General features: G+C 42.1%; 1 protein-coding gene across 1 annotated transcript in view; it reads right to left on the reverse strand.

Annotated features, from left to right (window-relative positions):
• RAB27B (RAB27B, member RAS oncogene family) overlaps nt 1–10,941 on the reverse strand; it is a 43,245-nt gene extending 32,304 nt beyond the window's left edge. Inside the window, exon 1 of the mRNA XM_032212677.1 lies at nt 10,762–10,941. The gene's annotated coding sequence lies outside the window, so the exon portion shown is untranslated. The remainder of the gene's footprint in view (nt 1–10,761) is intronic.
• Nucleotides 10,942–24,917: the final 13,976 nt, after the last annotated feature.

Raw genomic sequence — 24,917 nt, forward strand, 5'->3', positions numbered from 1 at the left:
CAATTCAATTTAAGTATTTAAAATAATTTAACAAATATTTTAATTTTTGTCATTCACATTTCATTTTGTTCCTCCTTTTGCATCCTTTCTTTAATTATTCTAGTCCATCATTTCTTTGATATTAGTGTAGCTTTTGTCCTGCAGCAAATTGTTCCACGATGGGTTGGCCATGGAAAGTTGTCCTGCAGCAAGTTGGACGTTGCAAGTTGGCCATGGCGAGTTGTCCTAGACCCTGCTCTCACATATTTGTGTAGAGAATGTGAGAATGCACTAAAGACAAGGTTCCTGGGTCTTCACGTGTCTTGGACTTCTATTGCTTGAAAAATTTAATTAAATTAACAAGAGTTGGAAGGGACCTTGTAGGTCATCCAGTCCAACACGCCGCCCAAGCAGGAGACCCTACACTTTTTCCCGACAAATGGCAGTCCTATCTCTTCTTGAAAAGTCTCAAGTGATGAAGTTCCCACAACTTCCGAAGGCAACTTCTGTTCCATTAGTTAATTGTTCTCACTGTTGGAAAGTTCCTAGTTTCTAGGCTGAATCTCTTCTTGGTCAGTTTCCATCCATTATTCCTTGTCTGGCCTTCAGGTGCTTTGGAAAATAGCTCAATCCCTCCTCTCTGTGGCAGCCGCTCAAATATTGGAACACTGCTATCATGACTCCCCTGGTCCTTCTCTTCACTAGACTAGCCATGCCCAGTTCCTGTAACTGTTCTTCATATGTTTTAGTCTCCAGCCCCCTAATCATCCTGGTTGCTCTCCTCTGCACTTTTTCTAGAGTCTCAACATCTTTTTTATAGTGTGATGACCAAAACTAGATGCAGTACTCTAGGTGTGGTCTTACTAGGGCTTTATATGGTATTAGTATGTCTCTTGATTGTATCCCACGGTTAAGGCAATTTAGGATTGCATTGGCTCTTTTGGCTGCTGCCGCACACTGCTGACATATTTAGCTGGTTGTCCACTAAGACTCCAGGATCCCTCTCATAGTCACTGCTATTAAGCCTGGTTTCACCCAGTTTACATGTTATAGATTTTCCAGGAGGCAGAATTTGTCCAATGTGACTACATACCAGTGTAGCTTCATGGTTAAAGGGCTGGCACTGGAGCGACCAGGTGACAGAGAGAAGGTCCATACTCAGCTGGGGAACCCCCTGTGTGATTTAGGGCCAGAGGCTCTCTATCAGCCCAGCTATTTTATTGGATTATTGTTATAGACAAAAAGGATAATGCAGTATGAACAAAATGCAGGACACAAGCTGAGCAACTAAATAAAATGCTGCTTCTTTGTAGGCCAAGTATAATCATTTCAGATCACAGCTGAGCTGGGTGTGCTTCTAGAGCCACTTTAAATCCTAGGAGATTTTTTTTTTCTTTACAGGGAAATCTGATTCAATTGAAGTGGAAGCTGGGGACAAGATATCCACAAGCAGAAGATAAGGCAGCTCCTACAGGCTTGCAACCAATCTACTACAGTGTCATGCAGGAATCCTCAACGCACAACCACAATTGAGGCAAAATTTTCTGTTGCTATGCAAGACAGTTGCTAAGTGAATTTTGCCCCATTTTACAACCTTTCCTGCCACAGTTGTTAAGCTATTCACTACAGTTGTTAAGTTAGTAACATGATTGTTAAATGAACATTGGCTCTGCTACCCAGAAGGTTGCACAAGGGGATCACGTGACCCTGGGATACTGCAAGCATCATAAATATGAGTCAATTGCATTTTGATCATGTGATCCTGGGGATACCGCAACAATATGGTAATCAGTATGAAAAACGGCCATAAGTCATTTTTTCACTGCTGCTGTAACTTCAAAGTCACTAAATGAACTGTTGTAAGTCGAGGACTACCTGGAAATTCAAGAAGTACTTAAAGAGAGAAGAATAACCCCTTTCCTCTTGCCTCTCTCTGTGTTCCTCCATCAGTCTGTAGCTTTCAAGCAGTTTTCCTTGGCCTGATTGTGAAATGATAAGTGAGCCCTGCAGGGAGACAATCTCTAAAAAACAGATTGCTCAGCAAGATATGGCAAGAGATTAGTCAATATTACTTCCCTCTCCTAGGTATCTTGTTTTGGTACAAGTGCCTCCTAAATGCACCAAAAAAACCCTCCCTGAGACTTTCCCAGTTAGTTAGAAAAGCAAAAGGAAAGTTATAAAATCTATCCACTTCAAAAACATCCCCCCACCCCCCAACTTCTGCAGATTTCAGGGCTTGTGTCGCTTCTAACCAGGAGTGGGCTTCAAAAATTTTAGCGACGGGTTCTCTGCCCGGTTGCTGGGTGGGTGTGGCCATGGTGTGCATGGCCTAGTCGGTCTTCTGCACCACAGCAGGGGGGCGTTTTCACCCTCTATGGGCTCCGGAGGCTTTCCTCAAGCCGGGAGGCCCACTTTTTGCCCTCCCCAAGCCTCTGCATGGGCCCTGTACTTACCTGGCATCCCAAACCAGGGGTGGGATTTGCGGGTTTGCCGAACTGGGCAGATCCTTAACTAGAGGATCATCCAAACCCGTGCAAACTCGCAGCAGCCCACCTCTGCTTTTAACCATGGAAATGTTGGCTTCCTTTTTCTTATATAAAATGTAGACTCTTCCCCCATTTGTTGGTATCTGAAATGTACATTTAACTTACATGACAAAAAGACATGTTTATTTATAATGTATCCCTAACCACAGTAATAATTTTAAAAATTCAATACTGAACAGCCTTTATCAAAAAGCAAGAGCCAATCTGGTGTGGTGGTTAAGGTGCCACGGTAGAAACCGGGAAGCCGTGAGTTCTAGTCCTGCCTTAGGCACAAAGCCAGCCAGTGATTTGGGGCCAGTCACTCTATGTCAGCCCTTAGAAGCAAGCAATGGCAAACCACTTCTGGAATAATGCTTAAAAAAACTACAGGGACTTGTTCAGGCACTTGCTAGGAGTCAGTACTGACTCAAAGGCAACCACACACAAAAATCACTTAACGTTACACAAAATGAGTAAAATCAATATACACCAGAATATATTTACAATCACAAGGAATAAGCAATTAGAACAAAACATAATCCTCCTACCGTTTAATGTTATTAATATGATTTATATTAAAACAACCCTCCTGCCATGAACATGTCACTTTTAAATGTCTCTAAGCACTCTGAGGACCAAAGAAGGCATAATAGTAAGTGTATGGATCAAATTATTGTTATATATATATTCATGTAAAGCGACAGCAGCTACCAGTATATCACAGAAGTGAGTAGACCCCTCACATTTTGTAAATATTGAAGTATATCTTTTCATGTGACAACACCAAAGAAGTGGCACTTGGCTACAATGTAAAGTAGTGAGTATACGGCTTGTATAACAGTGTAAATGTGCTGTCCCCTCAAAATAACGCAACACACAGCCATTAATGTCTAAACTGCTGGCAAACAAATACTTCAATATTTACAAAATGTGAGGGGGTCTACTCCTGTGATATACTGAAGCATGAAAGTGTAAAAAGAAATTAAGTGCTTATCTCTTGATTATGATAAGTGTCTCTTTCCTGTCACTACTTCTTGGTTCTCAAAATAAGCTCTCACAGGTCCACATGACGACATTATCTTGAGATGCACTCGCAGATTCAAAGAACAGATATTTGCTGGAGCTGGGATAGTTCCTCAAAATTGCATATGGATTGCATTCATACAATTAATGTCACAACAGGAGACATTGTGCAGGTGCCACACAGAGGCCCAAAGGCAATGATGTATTTGGGTGAAAACAATAAACTGAAACAGATTTACAGAAACCAGACGTTTTATGAAGAGAGGTTCCAGATTTAGGGATTAAAAGATAGCCTCATCTGCCCTTCCTCTGAACAGTGTAAGAGCTCACCTTGGATTCAAACCTTGCAGCAGATGTACAGGTGGCATCATTGGCAAAGAAGACAACTAGACTCAGTCTTGGAGGGATGAAGATACACACACTTCTATTACATTTGCCATTATATCCTTGTGAGTTTACACCCTCACAAGGATATAATAAACAATGTAGGGAGGGGAGGGGAGAGGAGAGGGACAAAGATGATGAGAAGAGAGGAGAGGAAAGGACAGGACAAAGATGAGGAGAGGAGAGGAAGCACAAAGATGAGGAGAGGACAAAGATGAAAATAGGAGAGGAGAGGAAAGGACAGGACAGGACAAAGATGAGGATAGGACAAGACAAAGATGAGGAGAGGAAAGGAAAGGACAGGACAAAGATGAGGAGAGGAGAGGACAGGATAGGACAAAGATGAGGAGAGGAGAAAGATGAGGAGAGGAGAGGACAGGACAGGACAAAGATGAGGAGAGGAGAGAACAGGACAGGACAAAGATGAGGAGTGGAGAGGAGAGGACAAAGATGAGGAGAGGAGAGAACAGGACAGGACAAAGATGAGGAGTGGAGAGGAGAGGACAAAGATGAAGAGAGGACTGGACAGGACAAAGATGAGGAGTGGAGAGGAGAGGACAAAGATGAAGAGAGGACTGGACAGGACAAAGATGAGGAGAGGAGAGAGGGGAGGAGTGGAGAGGAAAGGTGAGGGGAGAGGAGAGGAGACATCCATTAGGTCATAGATGGCCTCTTTGACAAAATTTATCAAAATTGAACAGCCCTCTCTCAACAGAGGGGAGGGGGGATATGACATCATTAATCTCTTCTACAACACAGACCTTTCAACTGTTCCGAGAAGGCTCCACACCCATTTGCATCACTCAGGTGACCCTGGTGACACAGATAAACCTCCAGGTGACCTTAAAGACTTGCTAAAAGAATGCAAATGACCAGCTGTCTGCAAGGAGTATAAATCCATCCATTCCCCATCATTCAGTCAGAGCTGAAGAAACTTCTTTGATGAAAAGCAAAATGTCTTCAAAGAAAAACCAGAGAATCCAGTTACCTCTAACCCTAACCCTAACCTTTGGGGCAACCATGACCTAGATGACAGAGAATCTCCATAGATCTTTAATCAGCTGTTTCACTGTGATCTGAATAGCTCTGAAATCCACCCACTGTTATCTTTAAAAGTTTACATTTTAACACCTAAACTTATTTTTTTTAAATATTTTATAAATATTTATATTAACCTTTGTTTTAAAATAACATTTGGGTTTTGTTTATCTCTTGTGAGATTGATCTGTCTCCTAAAGACAGAAGAAAAGTCTGAATCATCTAATCACACATCTGTATACTACACAGCTACGAGGTTGTACTATTTGTATTTATCACACACACACACACACGCACACACACATTTTATTTACCAGAAAGGCAGAACAAGTTGTGAGAGGCCTATTTTACAAACAAAAGCAGAGTGCCAGTCATGCAACATTCCATAATAAATATACTGGGATAAATACATATTTCTCTCTCTCTAAAAGCTACTTTACAGCCGTGATTTCTTGCTTACACAACATGGAAAATAACAATGAAATATGATAAACTTTTAATAAGCAGTGATGCCTTATCTTTGCTATTTAAATAGAATTGTGTTCAATCATCAAATAGCACCCATAGCAACATAACTGTTGCTAAGAAGAACTCATATTTGCTGAACTCTGCTGCACAGATAAAAGATTTTGCGTAGTTAGTTATATTTTTCTCAAACCTGTTACATTTTCAACTTAAGTCCAAATCAAGTTTTTCAGAGGTCACAATCACGGGGTTTTTGTTCCCATCCCTAATCCCTATCAGCTGCTTTTCATCCTTTGCTACGGCAACTAGCCCAGGAACAGGCTTGGGTGACCATGAGTTTGTACAGGGCGTTCCTTCCTTCTTTGTCCTTCTCTGCTCTCCCTTGACATGTCTGGGTTTCCTGCTGCTACATGGACCATTCCTCTCTGACCATAGCCTTGACTCTGAAAAGAAGTACAGGTGCAAGAGCCGTGAATGACCAGGTGCAGCAGAAGTGAGACAAAGCAATGGAAGTCATTGGTCTAACCATACCTGATGGTTTAAATGAGAAGATCCTTGTTTTTCTAGAATCATTTCTGAATTCCCAATATCTGTCATCTGCACGATCAGTTATTTCTGGAGGGGGTGAGGTGAAAAGAGCTTGGCTGCCTACACATTTCGTGGTTCAGATTAGATTCAAATTGTGCCCTTCATAATCTAACCACTGCAGATTATGAAGGACACCATTTGGCACAATTTTTTTTTAGCGGAGTCTAATCCATACATTGTGCTACACCATTGAACACATTTATTTGGGAGTAAGAAATTGAACTATTTTAATCTAGTGGTGAAGGCACCAGGCTAGAAACCAGGAGACCATGAATTCTAGTCCTACCTTAGGCATGGAAAGCCAGCTGGGTGACTTTGGGCCTAGGAGACTGAATTCTAGTTCCACCTTAGGCATGATAGCCAGCTGGGTAACTTGGGACCAGTCACTCTCCCAGGTTGTGATCCCAGAGTCCAACCCACCTTATAGGGTTGGTTTTAGGGGGGAAATAAGAGGAAGGTGTGTTTTATATGTTTTGCTGCGTAATTCATTGAATAATTTGTATAAGGCAGGATATAAATAAAATAAAATAATAAAATAAAATAAATATCTAATAAATTAAAAAATCAATATAAGCCCTAAATATATTTCTTTCAGTGCAGTATCCTGAAATTCAGAACTATCTCCCCGAGAGTATTAATAGAAAGGCTTGAATCACAGCAAAATCGATAGAAGAGTTTCTTTCAGTGCAATATATTTGGGACTACACTTGTAGAAGCTACTCATGAAGCACAGTAACACAAGTTGTAAGTTGCACCTGAGTCAATGTGAGCAAGCAAAATGCAACTTTGAAAAGTCCATCCTATATTTATTTATATAAGAAAATTTATATGGCCACCCAACTCATTCTCAGTGACTCCAGGCAGCTTACAAAGATAAAAAGCCCATATAAAAACTATTTTTAAAAACCCCGTGAACCTCCATACCCCTGGTGACAAGGTCACAGAATTCGTATTCCAAACTTTACAAAAAGAAATAGTGGAGGCGAAGGCCACATTCCATTAAATGAAGTTTGTCTTCATAAACTATTACTCTCTCACGTGTCTCAAAGTTGGAGAACTCCTTTTCTCTGTCACATGGTGTCACCCAAAAGCTGCTCAACAGAACAATTCTCCAGGAGAAACAGAAATTTGGAGGCAAAGAAGTACGGAGACATAGCATGAGATAAAAGATTAATGTCACACGGAGTCCAGTGTGAGATATCTTTCTAGGCCTGTGCACTGTTTCAGCTTTGAAGAGCAAGACGGAATTTGGAGCTTGCATGGAAGCACGTGGTCTTATTAAGGACACTTCAGACCAAGCATGGCTTTTCCCAGGATCACATGGCAGCTGTACATGCCCAAGGGAATAAAAACGGCCTGCTGATCACACACCCATGCCAACTCTGGATTAACTTTTTTTGTCTTTTGAATCCAAAACAGATGAATTGCATACTTGACTTTAACTTCAATATATCGTACACTCACATTTAATCCAAAAGAAGAAAATCCTGAATTGAAAATGATTCTCCTTAAAGAATAATATAAAAACAATAACAGAAAAACATATAAAAGAGACAAAGTAGTCAGGCATAGGACGAGACCATATAGGAATTTATTTAGGATTTTACTTGAAGTCTTTCTGATCCCAAAACTTTTACACAACAGCAAAAAAAGAAAAAAAGGGGAGGGGGGAGGGGTGTAATTCTTTGATATGTCAAGGTTCAGTGGAGAACAGTTTTAATAACCTGATCTGTGGTCAATGGCTCATGTAGTGGAACTTTTTAAAGATGGGTCAATATCCTGAAATACAGAACTATCTCCCCTGAGAGTATTAATAGCAAGGCTTGAATCACAGCAAAATCGATAGAAGAGTTTCATTAAAATGAAATGTGGCTAGCCATTTACTGCCCCAAATTCATCTGCAAGAAAATCAGGATTTGGTGGTGCATTCAAAGCAGTTAATCCCAACTTAATGCACACAAAGAAGGGCAAAGATGGGGAAAAATGCAGTGGTTGAAATTATTGAAACAATGCTAGCTTGTCTTTCTCTTATAGAGCCACGTACTTTAAAAAAGGTTGCCTGTGCTGTTTCATTCACCCAACTCTCCCTGCAGAACTGACTTCCAAGCTTCTCATAAGAAAAGCAAGTCACTGAAATGTACATGCATAATGGCCAAACTTCAGCAACCTCAACAATAGTTTGCAACCTAAAACATTTTGGCATATAAATCACAACATTAATTTCCTTTAGATTGCTATAAAAATCTATTTGAGCAATTTGAAAGTAAAAACAATGAAAATGAAAGCAGGATATGAGCAATCGTCAGGATCATTGGTGAAGATTATCCGATCACTAGTTGCTTAAAAAAATGGAGATTTAATTTTAAAAAAAAATGTATTGTGTACTCATAGCAGCCATTTTGACTTTTCTGACATCCTTGCTCCCCACCTCCATCCCCTGCCGTGCCCTTTAAGCTTCTAGATTGCTCTTCAATTCAAAATGGTGGAACCAGGACATTCTGTCCTTGTTTAATTGTTTCAGGATTAATCGACAAGTCTTCAAGAGACTTTCTCCTTCTACAGTACTAAGAACTAACACGTGGTAATACCTTTGAGGAGTTACAAGGCGACTGGAGCCTTGGATTTCCCCCTCTGCACTAAGCCACCCTCAGTGGTTGACTGAGGGCTGCATGTGAACCCACAAAATAATACACTATATTGCCAAAAGTATTCGCTCACCTGCCTTTACTCACATATGAATTTACTGTAACTGACATCCCATTCCTAATCCATAGGGTTCAATATGACATCGGTCCACCCTTTGCAGCTATAACAGCTTCAACTCTTCTGGGAAGGCTGTCCACAAGGTTTAGGAGTGTGTTTATGGGAATTTTTGACCATTCTTCCAGAAGCGCATTTGTGAGGTCACACACTGATGTTGGATGAGTTTACGTGGCCTACCACTTCGTGGCTGAGTTGCTGTCATTCCCAAACACTTCTACATTCTTATAATACAGCTGACAGTTGACTGTGGAATATTTAGGAGCGAGGAAATTTCATGACTGGATTTGTTGCACAGGTGGCATCCTATCACAGTTCCATGCTGGAATTCACTGAGCTCCTGAGAGCGACCCATTCTTTCACAAATGTTTGTAAAAACAGTCTGTATGCCTAGGTACTTGATTTTATACACCTGAGGCCATGGGAGTGATTGGAACACCTGATTCTGATTATTTGGATAGGTGAGCAAATACTTTTGGCAATATAGTGTATTTATAAATCATACTTGGTGGCTGAGTCCAGCCACTACAGCTTGTTGAACAGACTTTATGAAAGTAAACGGCTTTCATTATGTGGAAGCTTCTGTATAACTGTAAATGCCCAAATACAAATTTTACTGAAATCCACCAGTTAATAGGTTAGTAGTAATAAAGAAACAATTTCATTTCAAAGCATTGAAACATAAACTGTTGTACAGTAGATAAGTCATATAGTAGGTAGTAGGTATGTATAAATACTAGTTTACTCAGAAAAAAAGCCTTTTATTCTTTTCTAAAGTGGACACACTTCCTACGATAAAAGCTGAAAAATGTCCAAAGAATTACATCAACAGATTGAAACTGTCCCATTGGTTATTTACCCACACTCTCCCCTGTTATGCCAATATGCTGCATTTTTTATTTAATTGTGATAACTAATTTTACACTGACATCTAGGTACCTCAATCAGCATATGCGGTTTTAAGGCCAAAACCTATGCCTTCTTATAGCTTTCTTGTGGGCAATGCATTCACTCATTCAGGCACTGTGCTAGAACAGTGTTCAAAAGTGCATCTACAAGCTTCTGCGCACATCATAACATGCAATGATCCTGGCTCATAAAAGATACAACAAGCCAGGATGGTTCTTGGTAATATTAATTTCTGAAGTGGTGTAGGGTTTCCTGCCTAGGCAGGGGGTTGGACTAGAAGACCTCCAAGGTCCCTTCCATCTCTGTTATTCTATTCTAACCACCCACCGTGAGAGAAAACCAACAGGTGGAACTCTATTGATTCACAGTTGAGCCAGGATTTGCACGGCTTCCCAATATGCATAAACAGGGATTACAACCTACCTCACCTTTGTCTAAAACAGGATTCCGTAGTTCGAGCTCACTTATTTAAAGTAACCACAACACTTCCTGTACACATCAGCAGAGATCGCTATCTTAAAAATCAACAGACCTAAACACTAAAAAGAGTAGAATCCGACAGCTACGGCTTGAAAAGGGGAATGGGTGGAAGACTTCGGAGTGACTTTAGAAGGGCTAAAAGAACACATTTCTCCCAGGACTTGAAAGCAGCAGGCGCGCTTTCCACCCCCGCGATGTTTCTGAGGTTTTAAGGTTCCTCCTTAAAATGTAACAACAGGCTACAAGGGAAGAAAGAAGAGAGGGAAAAAAACCCACTCTAAATCCTTAAAGGCTCCGGCTTGCCTGCCAAGCGAACCCACGAGGAGCCCCAAGCAAGAGGCTTGTGTTTTTCTGTACAAAAAAGTAAAAATAAAAACTTCCTCCGAAAAACTTTTCAATGGACATCCTGGTAATAGAGCGCACAAATCTCACGCGACCCCCAGTGCCAAACCTCGCTGCATTTTAATTCCCCGTCTTTGCAACCTCGGAAGAGACCCCCGATTTCGCCCCTACAGCGAAGGGACCCGACCCATGGATTCCGGCCGCGTCCCCTTTCGGAACCGAATAGCCCGATTCTCAGTCTTGGGGAGTGTGTGCGGGGGGGACTTACCGGCGTGGGAAGCCTTGTCCTTCTTTGGCTCGGATGCCCGTTTGCCAAGTTCTTCCCTTCCGCCTTTCCCGGCCACCTTTTTGGAAGCGGGGATAGGCGGTTAGAAAGGAAGGGAGGGAAAAGAAAGCGAGCGAAGAAAGACACCGGGGAGACTCGGGCGGCTTCGAGTGCCGAAAAAAGTCCGTCGGCTTCTAACTTGGCACCGCCCTCGGCTCGGGGAAGCTGCTGCCTCTACAGGCCGACGGGAGGAAAAAAGGCGTTCCCTCCCCTCCCGATCGCCCGGCAGGACAGATGTGGAGGAAGGTAGCCCAGGAAAAGCGAGCGGAGCGGATGAGGTCGCCGCCTTTCTGCCGCACACACTGTCAAAACTTCGCACCATCTTCCTTGTCCCTTTGGGTGGCCAAGTAATACAGGTAGTCCTTGATTTTTTTTAACAGTAATAGAGTTGGAAGTCACCTTGGAGGTCATCTAGTCCAATCCCCTGCTCATACTAGTGATTCGAACCCCCGACCTTTCTGAACGACAAGCTCAGTGTCTTAGCCACTGAGCCTTCTAGCCATGGATTTGCAGCGAGTTCGTTTAGGGACTTTCAAATTTACAACGGCACTGGAAAAAAGGGAGTTGTGACCCTTTTTCAGACTTGCGACCGTTGGCCGCATCCCCGAGGTCATGCGATGTACCTTCGGATGCTTGACAACGGGTTCATATTTATGATGGTGGCCAGCGTCCCGGGGTCGTGTGATCCTCTTTTTGAGACATTCTGATGAGCAAAGTCAAACGGGGAAAGCTGGATTCGTTCAACAATGAATGTTGTAGTGTTACTAATGTGGGAAGTTAGCACCCACCCCTCTCCTAGGAAAATGAGATATTTTAGGAAATATTAAAAGGGGAGAATATTTCCCCTAAAAGGGTGGCAAAACTGTGCCCCCACTTTGTCAATGGGCCATTAAGACCTAGGCCAGTCTATTCTACATAACAAAGATCTATCTCCTTCAGGCAGAGCCATACTATGTTTCCCCGAAAATAAGACAGGGTCTTATTTTCTTTTGACCCCTGAAATAAGCGTTTGGCCTTATTTTCAGGGAGGTCTTATTATATTTGAGGTGCAGGAGGTGGCGAGCGTGGTCACCTCATGGCTGCTGCTGCATTGTAATATTTTCAGGGAGGGGTTATTTTCAGGGGGGGCTTATTTTAGTGACCGCGCTCAAAAGCACAATTGGCCTTATCATCCAGGGAGGTCTTATTTTCAGGGAAACAAGTAGTAGGAATTGCCCAAAGCCCTTTCATTACATCATACCCAGCAAGGCTCAACCAAGCTTGCGACTCAAAAAACAACCTACAAAGTTTCCCCTGTGTGGGCCCATGGGACTCTGAGAACCAATCAGAATACAAGCTCAAATTCAGAAGCCCAGAGAGGGCATAAAACCAAGGACTCCCAGCATCTCTGCCCTTTTTCTTCACCCAAGATCTTCAAGGCACATGACCCTGTTCATCAATAAACCTTCTTTCCAAGCAACTTCCATGAATCCAGTGTCTTTTTCCCCACTTGGAACTGGACCCAGATTGACATTTCTTCCAACACTAAATTAACGACTGCAGTGATTCACTTGACAAACGTGGCAAGGAAAGGAAAATCATAAAATGGGGCAAAACTCATTTCTCTCTTAGCACCATAAATTCTAGGCTCAGTTGTGGTCGTAAATCAAGGACTACCTGTAAAAGAAAAAAAATGACCAGGTCTTGAGACCAGCTGTGTGATTCCTTTGGAAGGCTGGCAGATAATTCTTTTAAGACTCCCAAATGGAAGGAATGGTGATCAGGAAGGTCACAGATCTCTTTAGATTCCTTGTCTAGCAGATCGGTTTATGTTGCATTTGACAAAGGCGTTGCTTTAATTAATATATTTCCCCACACATGCACACACACTCAGACACACTTGATGTTGGCTGCATCGCCTACCAAAACAGCTAAGATAGAACCCAAACCAGCTCTTCAGGCAATCAGACCGCACAAGGTATTTACTGATGTAGAAGACGGATAAGGAAATACATGCAGGCTCTGTGCCAAATTTTCTTTTTAATGACTCAATTTGAGTCCCTGACCTTCCCATGTTGCGTGGCAGGAACTGAAGCCGGTTACTATTAGTGGGGGGAGGGGGAAATATGTTGTTTTTTGCAGTTATATGCCCTGATAAAGCTGGGTCTCTGGACAAGTAGTCAGTTCAGAGGTGGTATTCTGCAGGTTCTGACCAGTTCTGGAGAACAGGTAGTGGAAATTTTGAGTAGTTCAGAGAACCGGTAAATATCACCTCTGGCTGGCCCTGCCCTCATCTATTCTCTGCCTCCCGAGTCCCAGCTGATTGGGAAGGAATGGGGATTTTGCAGTAACCTTCCCTTGGAGTGGGATGAGAATGGAGATTTTACAATATCCTTCCCCTGTCACACCCACCAAGCCATGCCCAAAGAACCGGTAGTAAAAAAAATTGAATCCCACCACTCAGTCACTTCAATTTGTCTTTGAGTGACCGTAGCAAATTTAAGAATTTAATGAACACAACCAATCTGACATTTGAATACAGATAAATATTTTCTGGCTCGATTAATGTTGAACAGTCAAATTTGGCTTTCATATACACTATATTGGCAAAAGTATTCGCTCACCCATCCAAATAATCAGAATCAGGTGTTCCAATCAATGGCCACAGGTGTATAAAATCAAGTACCTAGGCATGCAGACTGTTTTTACAAACATTTGTGAAAGAATGGGTTGCTCTCAGGAGCTCAGTGAATTCCAGCGTGGAACTGTGATAGGATGCCACCTGTGCAACAAATCCAGTCGTGAAATTTCTTCGCTCCTAAATATTCCACAGTCAACTGTCAGCTGTATTATAAGAATATTAAGTGTTTGGGAATGACAGCAACTCAGCCACGAAGTGGTAGGCCACGTAAACTCATCCAACATCAGTGTGTGACCTCACAAATGCGCTTCTGGAAGAATGGTCAAAAATACCGATGTCATATTGAACCCATGGATTAGGAATGGGATGTCACGTACAGTAATTTCATATGCGAGTAAAGGCAGGTGAGCGAATACTTTTGGCAATATAGTGTAACTGTAGGGTGAAGTTCATTTATGCAGAGGTTCCAAATCTATTTTCAACTAGAAGGGTCAGTAACAGGATATTTAGAATACTATAGAAGTGTGCAGTTATTGCTCATATAGAAAAGGGTGTGCACAAAAACATAATTATAAAATAAATAAAGGGAGTGAGTTTAGTGATTAAGGTACCAGGCCAGAAAACCCAAGAATGAGTTCTAGTTTCGCTTTAGCCATGAAAGCCAGCTGGGTGACTTTGGGCCAGTCACTAAATTCTATTTCCATCTTCGGCAGTGTGATAACCCCCCCCCCCGACTCCCCAAAGATTGAAATATTTTGGGGAATATTAAAAGAGGTAGAATATTATATTTCCCCAAAGGAGAAATGGAGAAACATGCCCCAGCCCCAATTTCCTGCACAGTAAAACAGCTTCCAGCAGAAATCTTTAGAGATGGAGATTTTGGGCCTATTGCACATTTTGCACAATCACCTGTTCTGTAGGTGTGGCCTGCTTTGTGGGAGTGGTTTGCCAGCCATGTGACCGGGTGGGAGTGGCTTGGCAGTCATGTGACTGGGTGGGCATGGCCAACTTGTAAAATGTGGTGAAACTCACTTAACAACGCTCTTGCTTAGCAACCAAAATGTTGGCTCAGAAACTCTGGCATTTGAAGCACTCAGGTCTTAAAGCTGTCAAGTTACAAGACCCTTGCACCCCTAACCCTTTAGAAAAAAAAACCCAGGGGTGTTCAAACTTGACAGCTTTAAGACTTGTAGACTTCAACTCCCAGAATCCCTCCTCTCGCTCTTCATCTTGATGATGTGCGGATGGGCGGGCGGGGGGAGGGAGCTGGAACTGGTTCTAAACGGCACTGTAGATTTGTGGAACCTCTTCTATAGAAGAGATTAGAACTGGCAGGAACCCACCACTGATGTTTCTGTGTGTGTTGGTTCTTCTCTTCAATAAAGAGTTTCTCTTTCCAATCAACTTCCATGTTATTTCCAGCATCTTTCTCCCAGCTTGGAACTGAACCAGAGGTGGGTTCCTACCGGTTTGGATCGGTTCGGCCGAGTAGGTAGTAACTCGGCCTGCCACACCCCTGAACCAGTTTTATCGGTGGCGGTGCCATCTTGATTTTCGGTTCTGCACCTATGCAGAACAATCTTCATTGCAATTCCTTTTTACTTTTCTAACATTGTGCACATATGCACACCTTTTCAGGTGCAAATGCGCACAGGTGCAGAGCACGCATTTGCCATGTGCACAAGTGAAGTGAGTGCACATGCACAAAACCTTTTGCACGCCGAACCGGCAATAATGCGGGCAGGAACTCACCCCTCAACTGAACCAGTTGGCTTTTCCTTCCAACAGCACTAAAGCTGGCTAGGTAATTTTGGGCCAGTCACCAGGAAACAGTGAATTCTAATCCACCTAATCCATCTAATCAACCAGCCATAAACTGGTTGACTTTGGGCAAGTCGCTCTCTCTCAGCTTAACAGGGCTGTTGTTGTGGGGAAAATAGGGAGGTGTGTAGGATATGCTTGTCACCTTGAGTGGTTTGTAAAAATAATAAAAGCGGGATACAAATAAATAAAAGAAAGAAAGAATATTTTCCATCTAGTTGGTATTATTCAGTCATTGACTAGATTGTATTTGCAATATCCTTCCTGACAATGAAAACAATACTGTTCCTTTTTTCTTTTTTGTCTCCTGACTAGTAAACAATTTGATCTTTTAGCTGGCTGTCCAGTCTCTCCTTGAAGACTTCCAGCAATGGAGGACTTACAACTCTGGGAGGAAACCTCTTCCATTGTTTAACTGTTCTCACTGTTGGGAATTTTTTCCTAAGCTCCAGGTTGAATCTCCCTCTGACAAACTTCTAGTCCCATGATGGCAAACCTATGGCACGCGTGCTGCAAGTGGCACCCAGAGCCATCTCTCCAGCCACACCAGCTGTCACCTGTTGCTCTTCTGGGTTCCAGCGCACCAGAAACTGGAAGACCAGGTGACCAGGCATGCCGAAAACCGGAACCGCAGCTTCCTGGTGCGCACATGCACGGAACTTCCAATTTACTGTGCTATTGTGCGGGTGTGCCAGGGAACTGCTCTTCCAGTTTCTGGTGCTCTCCCCACAACCCATGTGCGTTCACACTTCCGTTTCAGCTCTCTGTGCCGAAAAGGTCCACCAGCAGTGTTCTAGTCCTACCTTCAGGTGCTCTGGAGAAAAATACTCCATGGATTATGCTCCTCTTTGTGCCACATGACATAATATTTTAACTGATTATATTATTTGATTGCAAAGAGACCTGCACTTGGGATGACTGAAGCTGCCATGCTAGCTAGGATATTCTGTGCAGTAGCAAAACACATAATTTGCAAAATTCTCAGTCATCCAGGTTGTGATTGTCTCAAAGGTGCAATTGGACTTTCTGGCTTTTCAGAGCTGAAGAAGCTTCTTGGATGAGAAGTAAAACATCTTCAAAGAAAATCCAGTTGCTTCTTGAAAAAAAGCACTTCTGGGATTAATTTGCAACTCCTATCACTGAACCATTTTAATGAAGATGTATCAAACATTCTGCTCCAAGTGGGCTTTAAGTAAGAAAAAATTAAACAAATTGAAATAAATTTTTAAAAATCAGCCTTAGAACATTTCTCTTTGCACTGCTAAAAGTCTCTTTGTTGTTGTTGTTTCTGGACAGAAAATACAAATGATCGTTTGCTGCAAAGCTTCATTCAATTTCTTAGAATTTGATGCGCTTTATAAAGAGACTTATTTGTCTTTGGTTTCTAACTAAAAAAAATACTGTTCGTAGGCACAAATTGTTGGAAATTTCTCCTGTCCACATAGTCCTTGAGTTATGATTGTAATTGAGTCCCACAATTTCAGTCAAAAGTCATTACAGTCATAAAATAGATCATCATGTGATCAGACCCAATTTCATGATTTTTGCAGCGATTGTTAAGCAAACACAGCATTCACAAAGCAAATATGGCAGTTGTAAAGAAGTTTTAAAGTTGCCTTGTGGCAAGTTGGGTGGCAAATAAATGTAATCACAATAACAATAATAAGAACCCATTATTTACTCTTTTCTCAAGCTTCTACCTTGCAGCTCAAAACAATAGCTTCTGTTTCGAGTCCTGTGACTACTTTGCAGCATAAATGTAGGATACAAATGTTTTCAATAACTCTAGTTATTTGGAGGCAACATTTGGCTCAGAAAGATTTTGAAACAGGCAGACTTTCAGTTGTGGGATTCAAAAAAATTAATTACTGGTTCTGTGGGCGTGACTTGGTGGGCGTGGCGTGGCTTGGTGGGCGTGGCAGAGGAAGAATACTGTAAAATCTCCATTCCCTCCCGATCAGCTGGGACTTGGGAGGCAGAGAATAGATGGAGGCAGGGCCAGTCAGAGGTGATATTTACCAGTTCTCCAAACTACTCAAAATTTCTGCTACCAGTTCTCCAGAAATAGTCAGAACCTGCTGAATATCACCTCTGGACTATTTGTGCTTCAGCAAATTCAATCATTTTAGATCCAGCCATCCTACCTGAAAAGAAATAGATTATGGGGTTTTCCTGTGGGAGTATAGCAATCTTTGTCCTTTCTCATATATTGGAAATAGCTGCCTTGATTCGTTGCCATTGATAAGTCTATCCCTCATCAATTTCTTTTGCTTGCTTTTAAGGCCATTTGAATTAATAATAATAACCATTACAAGGCATACAATTCTACATTTTTTCCCGTTTCCTGAATCTCTTTTTAATTACTTTCATGGGATGACTTGAAGTTCCATTATTAAAAAAGAGGGAGCATCTATCTATCTTCAAAAGAAATCTCTCTATGACATCTCAAGCCCCAAATAATATTACTGTCTCAATGAAGGAAAAGGAGCTTATGAAAAATACCGAATCCGTATATGGATATGATCTACAATGGCTATAATGAACATCGGTGTTTAAAAGCAACTGCTATGGGGAGTTGTGGGGGTAAAATATTTTGCTGGGCAGGGTTTTCTGAAATTATCTTGCTGATATATTAGTGAAACTGGAATGTTGGCTAGACCATATCCTAAGCACAGTAATAGAAAAAAAACAAGCATAAAACAAGTATTGAAGTTCAAGTATCTAGAAATGACTTTCACCAAAGATGGTAAAATGGATGAAGAGATAAACATCCAATGTACTAAGGCAAACCAAGATTCAGTCCTATCAGTGAGCGGATGATGTCAACCCAGTCTGGATGATACCTCCACCCCTATGGAGAAAAGTGACATCACAGTTTTTCACACTTATGCCCTTTGCTAGCATCCCAATGGGTCATGTGATCAAAATTCAGATGCTTGGCAATGGGTTCATACTTATGACTGTTGTAATATGTCCCCTTTTGCAACCTTTTGACAAGCAAAATCAATGGAGGCGTCAGATTCACTTAACAAACGTGTTACTAGTTTATCAACTGCAGTGATGCATTTAACAACTGTGGCAAGAAATGTCATAAAATGGGGCAAAACTCTCTTCACAAATGTCTCACTTAACAACAGAATTTTGGACTCAATTGTGGTCGTAGGTCAAGGACTACCGGCATTGGGAAAACTAGCTCCACTCTTGCAAAGTAAGGCAGTACTTATCAACCCAAAGAAGAATCTCATACAAAGCATATTAATCCTCATCCTGTGTTACCAGTGCCAAACATGGAAACTTACTATAAAGATAATGAAATATTGGAGAAAAGCTGCTGGGGTGACTAGAAGAAATAAAATCAGATATAAGACCATAAGAGAAAGAATTGGCATAGAATCAATCTTAAATGTTTATGGAGATTCTCAGTCATCCAGGTTGTCCCATATCATGGTTGTCCCAAAGGTTTTTTCAAGAGGCAACTGGACTTTCTGTTTTTTCTTTGAAGACATTTCACTTCTCATCCAAGAAGCTTCTTCAGCTTTAACTGGATGGTGAGGAATGGAAACATGTCTGTAATGAATATAAATCCTTCATTCCCCACCATCCAGTCAGAACTAAAGAAGCTTCTTGGAAGAGAAGTGAAACGCTTCAAAGAAAAACCAGAAAGTCCAGTTGCCTCTTGAAAAAGCTCCTTTGGGACAACCAATCTTAAACTACACACAAAACCAGCAAATAAAATGGTTTGTTCACTTGGGGAGGATGTCTTGGGGTTCCATACTGCGCAAGGCATATACAAAAAGATCATGAGGCAGATCCAGAAGAAAATGAAAAAACATCAAAGACATGCTACAAAATTGCCAGGAAAGCAAGAACAGAACTTCATATCTCCCTCAAAAATCAAAGAAGTGAAAGAGGAAGTAAAGAAGAAGAAAATTCTACATTTAGGCAAGAAAAACGAAATGCACAGGTACAGTAAAGGTGGTACCTTGCTCAATAATAGTAACTGTGAGAGGGATCTTGGATTCCTAGTGGACAACCATTTAAATATGAGCCAGCCATGTGCATCAGCTGCCAAAAAAGCCAACACAGTTCTAGGCTGCATAAACAGAGGGATAGAATCAAGATCACATGAAGTGTTAATACCACTTTATAATGCCTTGGTAAGGCCACATGTGGAATACTGCATCCAGTTTTGGTCACCACTATGTAGAAAAGATGTGGAGACTCTTAGAAAAACTGCTGAGAAGAGCAACAAAGATGATTAGGGGACTGGAGGCTAAAACATATGAAGAATGGTTGCAGGAACTGGGTATGTCTAATTTAATGAAAAGAAGGACTAGGGGAGACATGATAGCAGTGTTCCAATATCTCAGGGATTGCCACAAAGAAGAGGGAGTCAAACTATTCTCCAAGGCACCTGAGTGTAGGACAAGAAGCAATGGGTGGAAACTAATCAAGGAGAGAAACAACTTAGAACTGTGGAGAAATTTCCTGACAATGAGAACAATTAATCAGTGGAACAGAAGTTGCCTCCAGAAGTTGTGAATGCCCCAACACTGGAAGTCTTTAAGAAGATGTTGGATAGCCATTTATCTGGAACGGTATAGGGTTTCCTGCCTAGGCAGGGGGTTGGACTAGAAGACCTCCAAGGTCCCTTCCAACTCTGCTATTGTATTTGTATTTATAAAACTAGACATCTCCCACCTTTTGGTGTCTACAAGATTTCTAGTTCCGTTAAGTCCTAACTGACATCAACAATGTCCATGTTGACCAATGAGTATGGAAGGTAAAATGTGATGCATCTGGAAAGCAGATAACCAGGATTACATAATCAGGATTCATCGCAAGAATAAGGAACTGGGTGGTGATAATAGTCATGTCATTTCATTCCCAATTGTGTCTTTATTCGGTTGTTTACAGGAATCCGAACAAGCCGATACTTTTTTTTTTGCAGTTCATATTAATCCTCAGGATAGCATGATTGCAACTGCCTTGTGAGCCTTTGTGGGGAAACTGTCTTGAAATAGATGTGACGATTAAAACAAAAGATTTGCAAGATAGTACATGCTAACGAAGTCAAGCTGATCGACTGTGCTGTGCGTGTATTACAGGGTGATAAAATGGTCACATTTTGCAAAGTACAGCAAGCAAGCTTGTCCTACCTGTCAACACATTACCCAAGATACAATCCCATATCCTATCGAGACGCTAGAATTCTACACTTTACATAATGAACAAGCTCATCACGTTCAGTCAAGAGGTTAGTCACAAACTGCTCACATTTTATGCAAACTGACTGCTGTCATCTCGTCATCACAGGTTCTATCAAGGCACAAGTACTGAGATTGGCAGCAGACTTTAAAATAAGCTTTTTTTCTTCTTGTTGTCAACTGACGCTAGGTGTCCATTTAGCCATAGCCATTTCTAACAGGGAGGGGAAGTGGGTGGCAGGAGAAAGAAAGAATTTATGAAAGAAGAGCTGGTGATCACATTTATTATTGTTGGTGGCAAAGCTGGAGAGCCAGAGAAGTGCAGGTGCTTCAAATTAATATACAGATTGGAATTGAATCTATAGAAACCATAATTGATCATTTGGAATTGATAGAGGAATGGGGAAGGCGGAAATTGGTGAGACATGGGGTCACCTGGATAGATAAAACCAGACAGCTGGTCCTAATAACTAGACAAGCTTTTGAAGTAACATGCAAAAAATCTAACAAGTGGATGATCAATGATCATTCAATGATAATTCTAGCTAGTTCTCAAAGCCAAAATTATTCTAGAAATGGGCAGAAGAAGAACTGATGTGAGCCTTTGGAAGTAGAAGATGATGCTTACAACCATTCAGCTAGTGACTTACAACTGGTCATACTGACGCCTATTGCAGCATCCCCACAGTCACATGATCAAAATTCAGGCACTTGGCAATCAGCATGTATTTATAAGAGTTGCAGTGTCTCAGGGTGACATGATTGCCATTTGTGATCTTCCCAGTAGGTTTCCAATAAGCAAAGTCAATGTAGAAAGCCAGATTCACATAATGAATCTGAAGAACTGTAGTGATTCATTTAACAACTGCAGCAACCAAGCTGGTAAGGTTGGGTGTGACTCACTTAACCACAACCTTGCTTAGCAACAGAAATACTAGTCCCTGTTGTCGTCATAAGTTGTGGACTAAGGCAGTGGTGCGTTCCTAACCGGCTAATGACCAGTTCACTGAGAGGGCATTTTGTGCACGTGCTGCTCGCTTCGATCACATGCGCACTCGCCAGTTTGGGGGCATGGTAGGCCTAGGTCACTGCCAGTTCCAGCAACCCAGGCCACCATACTACTACTGGTTCGGCCGAACCAATCCAAACTGGTAGGAACCTACCACTGGACTAAGGTAAAGGTAAAGGTCCCCCTCGTGTTGCAACATATGAAAGTAAATTCTGGCTTTTCACTTTTCTATCAAAGAAAGAATCAGAACCTAGCTTTGGAACCTGGATTCAGACTTTGGCTGAGCTATTCAAAAGTACCAAGTAGGTTTAATCTGTTTGTTCATTTTATTACGTCCACTGATGCAATCATACCTTGTATCAGCACACTGCTTATGCACAATAAACCAGAATCTTCAGCACTCCTGACTCATTAGTACCTCACAAGGAGTCAAATTATTATTGACGAGAAAGAAGTTTTTGTGGGCATCTCCATTTTCATTCCAGCCTGGCTCGGTTTAAAGAGAGCAATGTCTCATCAACACCCTGCTTCCCACACTGGGGCTTTTTTGTAGGCAATGTTTATAATCCTTCTGTTCCTATTTGTTTATTTAGTATATGTTCCCATCCCCCTTAAATAGTAGATGAAATCATTTCAAGGTTGAAATTGCAAATATCTGAATGCTTTAATTTTGAGGCAGATGGTCGAAATGGAATCAACAAATTAGCAACTGGTAGGAAAGAATGCAAAAGAGGGAAAACACCAATGAAATATTCATTCAGGTTTAAAGATATACTTCGGTTCTTGTATTTCTGATAAAGCAGCATTTCTATTGGTATTTAAATTATTGGAGATTTATTTTCTAATTCTTTATGAAAGGTTGGTTCCATTCGCACATATGTGCTAGTCCTTCCCAACTCTATGGGTGGTGCTCATCTTCATTTCAAAGCTGAAGAGCCAGCACTGTCTGAAGATGTCAGGGACGGGGGTCATGCCTCCGTCCTAGTGCTCCTTGACCTCTCAGCGGCCTTCGATACCATCAACCATGGTATCCTTCTGCGGCGGTTGCAGGAGGTGGGAGTGGGAGGCACCGTTCTTCGGTGGTTCTCCTCCTACCTCTCAGGCAGGTCGCACTCGGTGTTGGTTGGAGGACAGAGATCAACCCCTAGGCCCCTTAAGTATGGAATGCCACAGGGTTCAGTCCTGTCCCCCCTCCTGTTTAACATCTACATGAAGCCACTGGGTGAGATCATTCGGCGGCATGGGATAAAATACCACCAATATGCAGATGATACACAGCTGTATCTGTCTGCCCCGTGCCAACTCAGTGAAGCGGTTAACGTGATGTGTCAGTGCCTGGAGGCTGTTAGGGTCTGGATTGGTGTGAACAAGCTTGCACTCAATCCCGACAAGACCGAGTGGCTTGTGTTTTTCCCTCCCAATAATTGGCCTTGTATTCCAACTCTCAGGCTGGGGGGTGAAATTATACGCCCCTCAGACAGGGTTCGCAATTTGGGAGTCCTCCTGGATCCACAGCTGACTTTAGAACACCATTTGTCGGCTGTGACCAGGGGGACATTTGCCCAGGTTCGCCTGGTGCACCAATTGCGGCCCTACCTGAACCGGGAGGCTCTCAGAACAGTCACTCACACCCTTGTGACTTCAAGACTGGACTACTGTAATGCGCTCTACATGGGGCAGCCCTTAAAGAGCATTTGGAGACTTCAGCTTGTCTAGAATGCAGCCACGCGAGCGATTGTGGGTGCACCTCGCTACACCCACGTTACACCTATCCTCCGCGAGCTGCACTGGATGCGCTTCAAGGTGCTAGTCGTTACTTTTAAAGCCCTACATGGTATTGGACCTGGGTACTTGAGAGACTGCCTCCTGCCAATTACCTCCCTTTGACCAATTAGATCCCACAGATTAGGCCTCCTCCGGATTCCATCAGCTAGCCAGTGTTGACTGTCAACCACCCGGAGGAGGGCCTTCTCTGTGGCTGCTCCGGCCCTCTGGAACGATCTCCCCGTGGAGATTCGGACCCTCACACCCTTCAGGCTTTCCGCAAAGCCATCAAGACCTGGCTGTTCCTGCAGGCCTGGGACTGATGAGTTCCCAGCCCCACTTGAATTTGTTGTGGCTGTTGAGGAGTTTTTTAATCTGTTTTTTGTATTTTGTTGTTGTCCTGTTTGTTTTCTTTGTATTGCCCCCTTTCCCTATCGGTTTGTTAGCCGCCCTGAGTCCCTTTGGGAATAGGGCGGCATACAAGTTTAATAAACTGAACTGAACTGAACTGATGCCTGCGTGGTCATGTGGCTGGCATGACTAAACAACAAAGGCACACAGAATGCTGTTACTTTCTCACCAAAGGTGGTTCCTATTTTTCTAGTTGGATTTTTACATGCTTTCGAGCTGCTAGGTTAGCAGAAGCTGGGATAAGTTATGAGAGCTCACTCCATTACACAGCACTAGGGTTTCGAACCCCCAAACTGCTAACCTTTCTGACTGACAATCAGAAAGTATCTTAGCCACTGAGCCACCTTTATGAGAAAGCTATCTTTATGAAAAAGCTCAACTGCAAATCAATTTTTCATGTTAATGAAGTAAAAACAATAGACTTAAACCAAGTCTTCAAATCCTGTATGCAGAAAAAAATATAAATAAGTACTAATAGCAATAGTTGCCATATATTTTTTCCAAAAACTTTGAAGTGATATATGGTTTTTTTCCACATGCATTCCATTTTATCCCCCAAACAAGTTTGTAAAGATTAGGCTACGTTTTCCAAAATTCACAGATTTTTTAGATAAAATAATTTACATGAGAAGTTATAGAGCTGTCCAAAATGCTGAAGAGAAAAAGGATGTAAAGGTTCAGACTAATGAACCCAAGCAAATCAGACCTGTGAGATTAGAATCCTCCTCAAAGAACTTCTTTATCGAGTACATCATATTGGCACTGCTTAAAGGAAAACCAACTCTAAATAATTTTCACGGTTTCAGTATAATTAAAATAGGAAATAACACCATCCCCAAGTGTTACAGGTCACGTTGGCCAATTGAGTTAATTGGCGGGCTCTCCAGCACTCCTTCCCTGATCTTATCCATTACCAGTAGAGATGACCTTGATTCCCACGAGAAAGTTCTCTGTTGTGTCTAGTAAGGCATTCCAACCTCCTTCCCCTTCTGTGTGGCAACTGAGGAACAGGAAAATGGCTGCTGCCAGGTTTGGTTCAAAATTGACAAAGAGCACATATAGAAAATGGAAGGTGACATATATAGGTAGTCCTCAACCTACAACCATTTGTTTAATGATGCTTAGAAGTTGCAATAGTGCTAACAAAAGTGACATGATTGGTCCTTGCATTTACAACTGTCACACTGTCCCTGAAGGCTGTTATAGAATCCCAACGATCGCATGATTAAAACTTGGTTGCCTGGCAATCGCCATGCATTTGCAATGA

Source organism: Thamnophis elegans, chromosome 3 (genome assembly GCF_009769535.1).
Source record: "Thamnophis elegans isolate rThaEle1 chromosome 3, rThaEle1.pri, whole genome shotgun sequence".
Classification (NCBI taxonomy): Eukaryota; Metazoa; Chordata; class Lepidosauria; order Squamata; family Colubridae; genus Thamnophis; species Thamnophis elegans.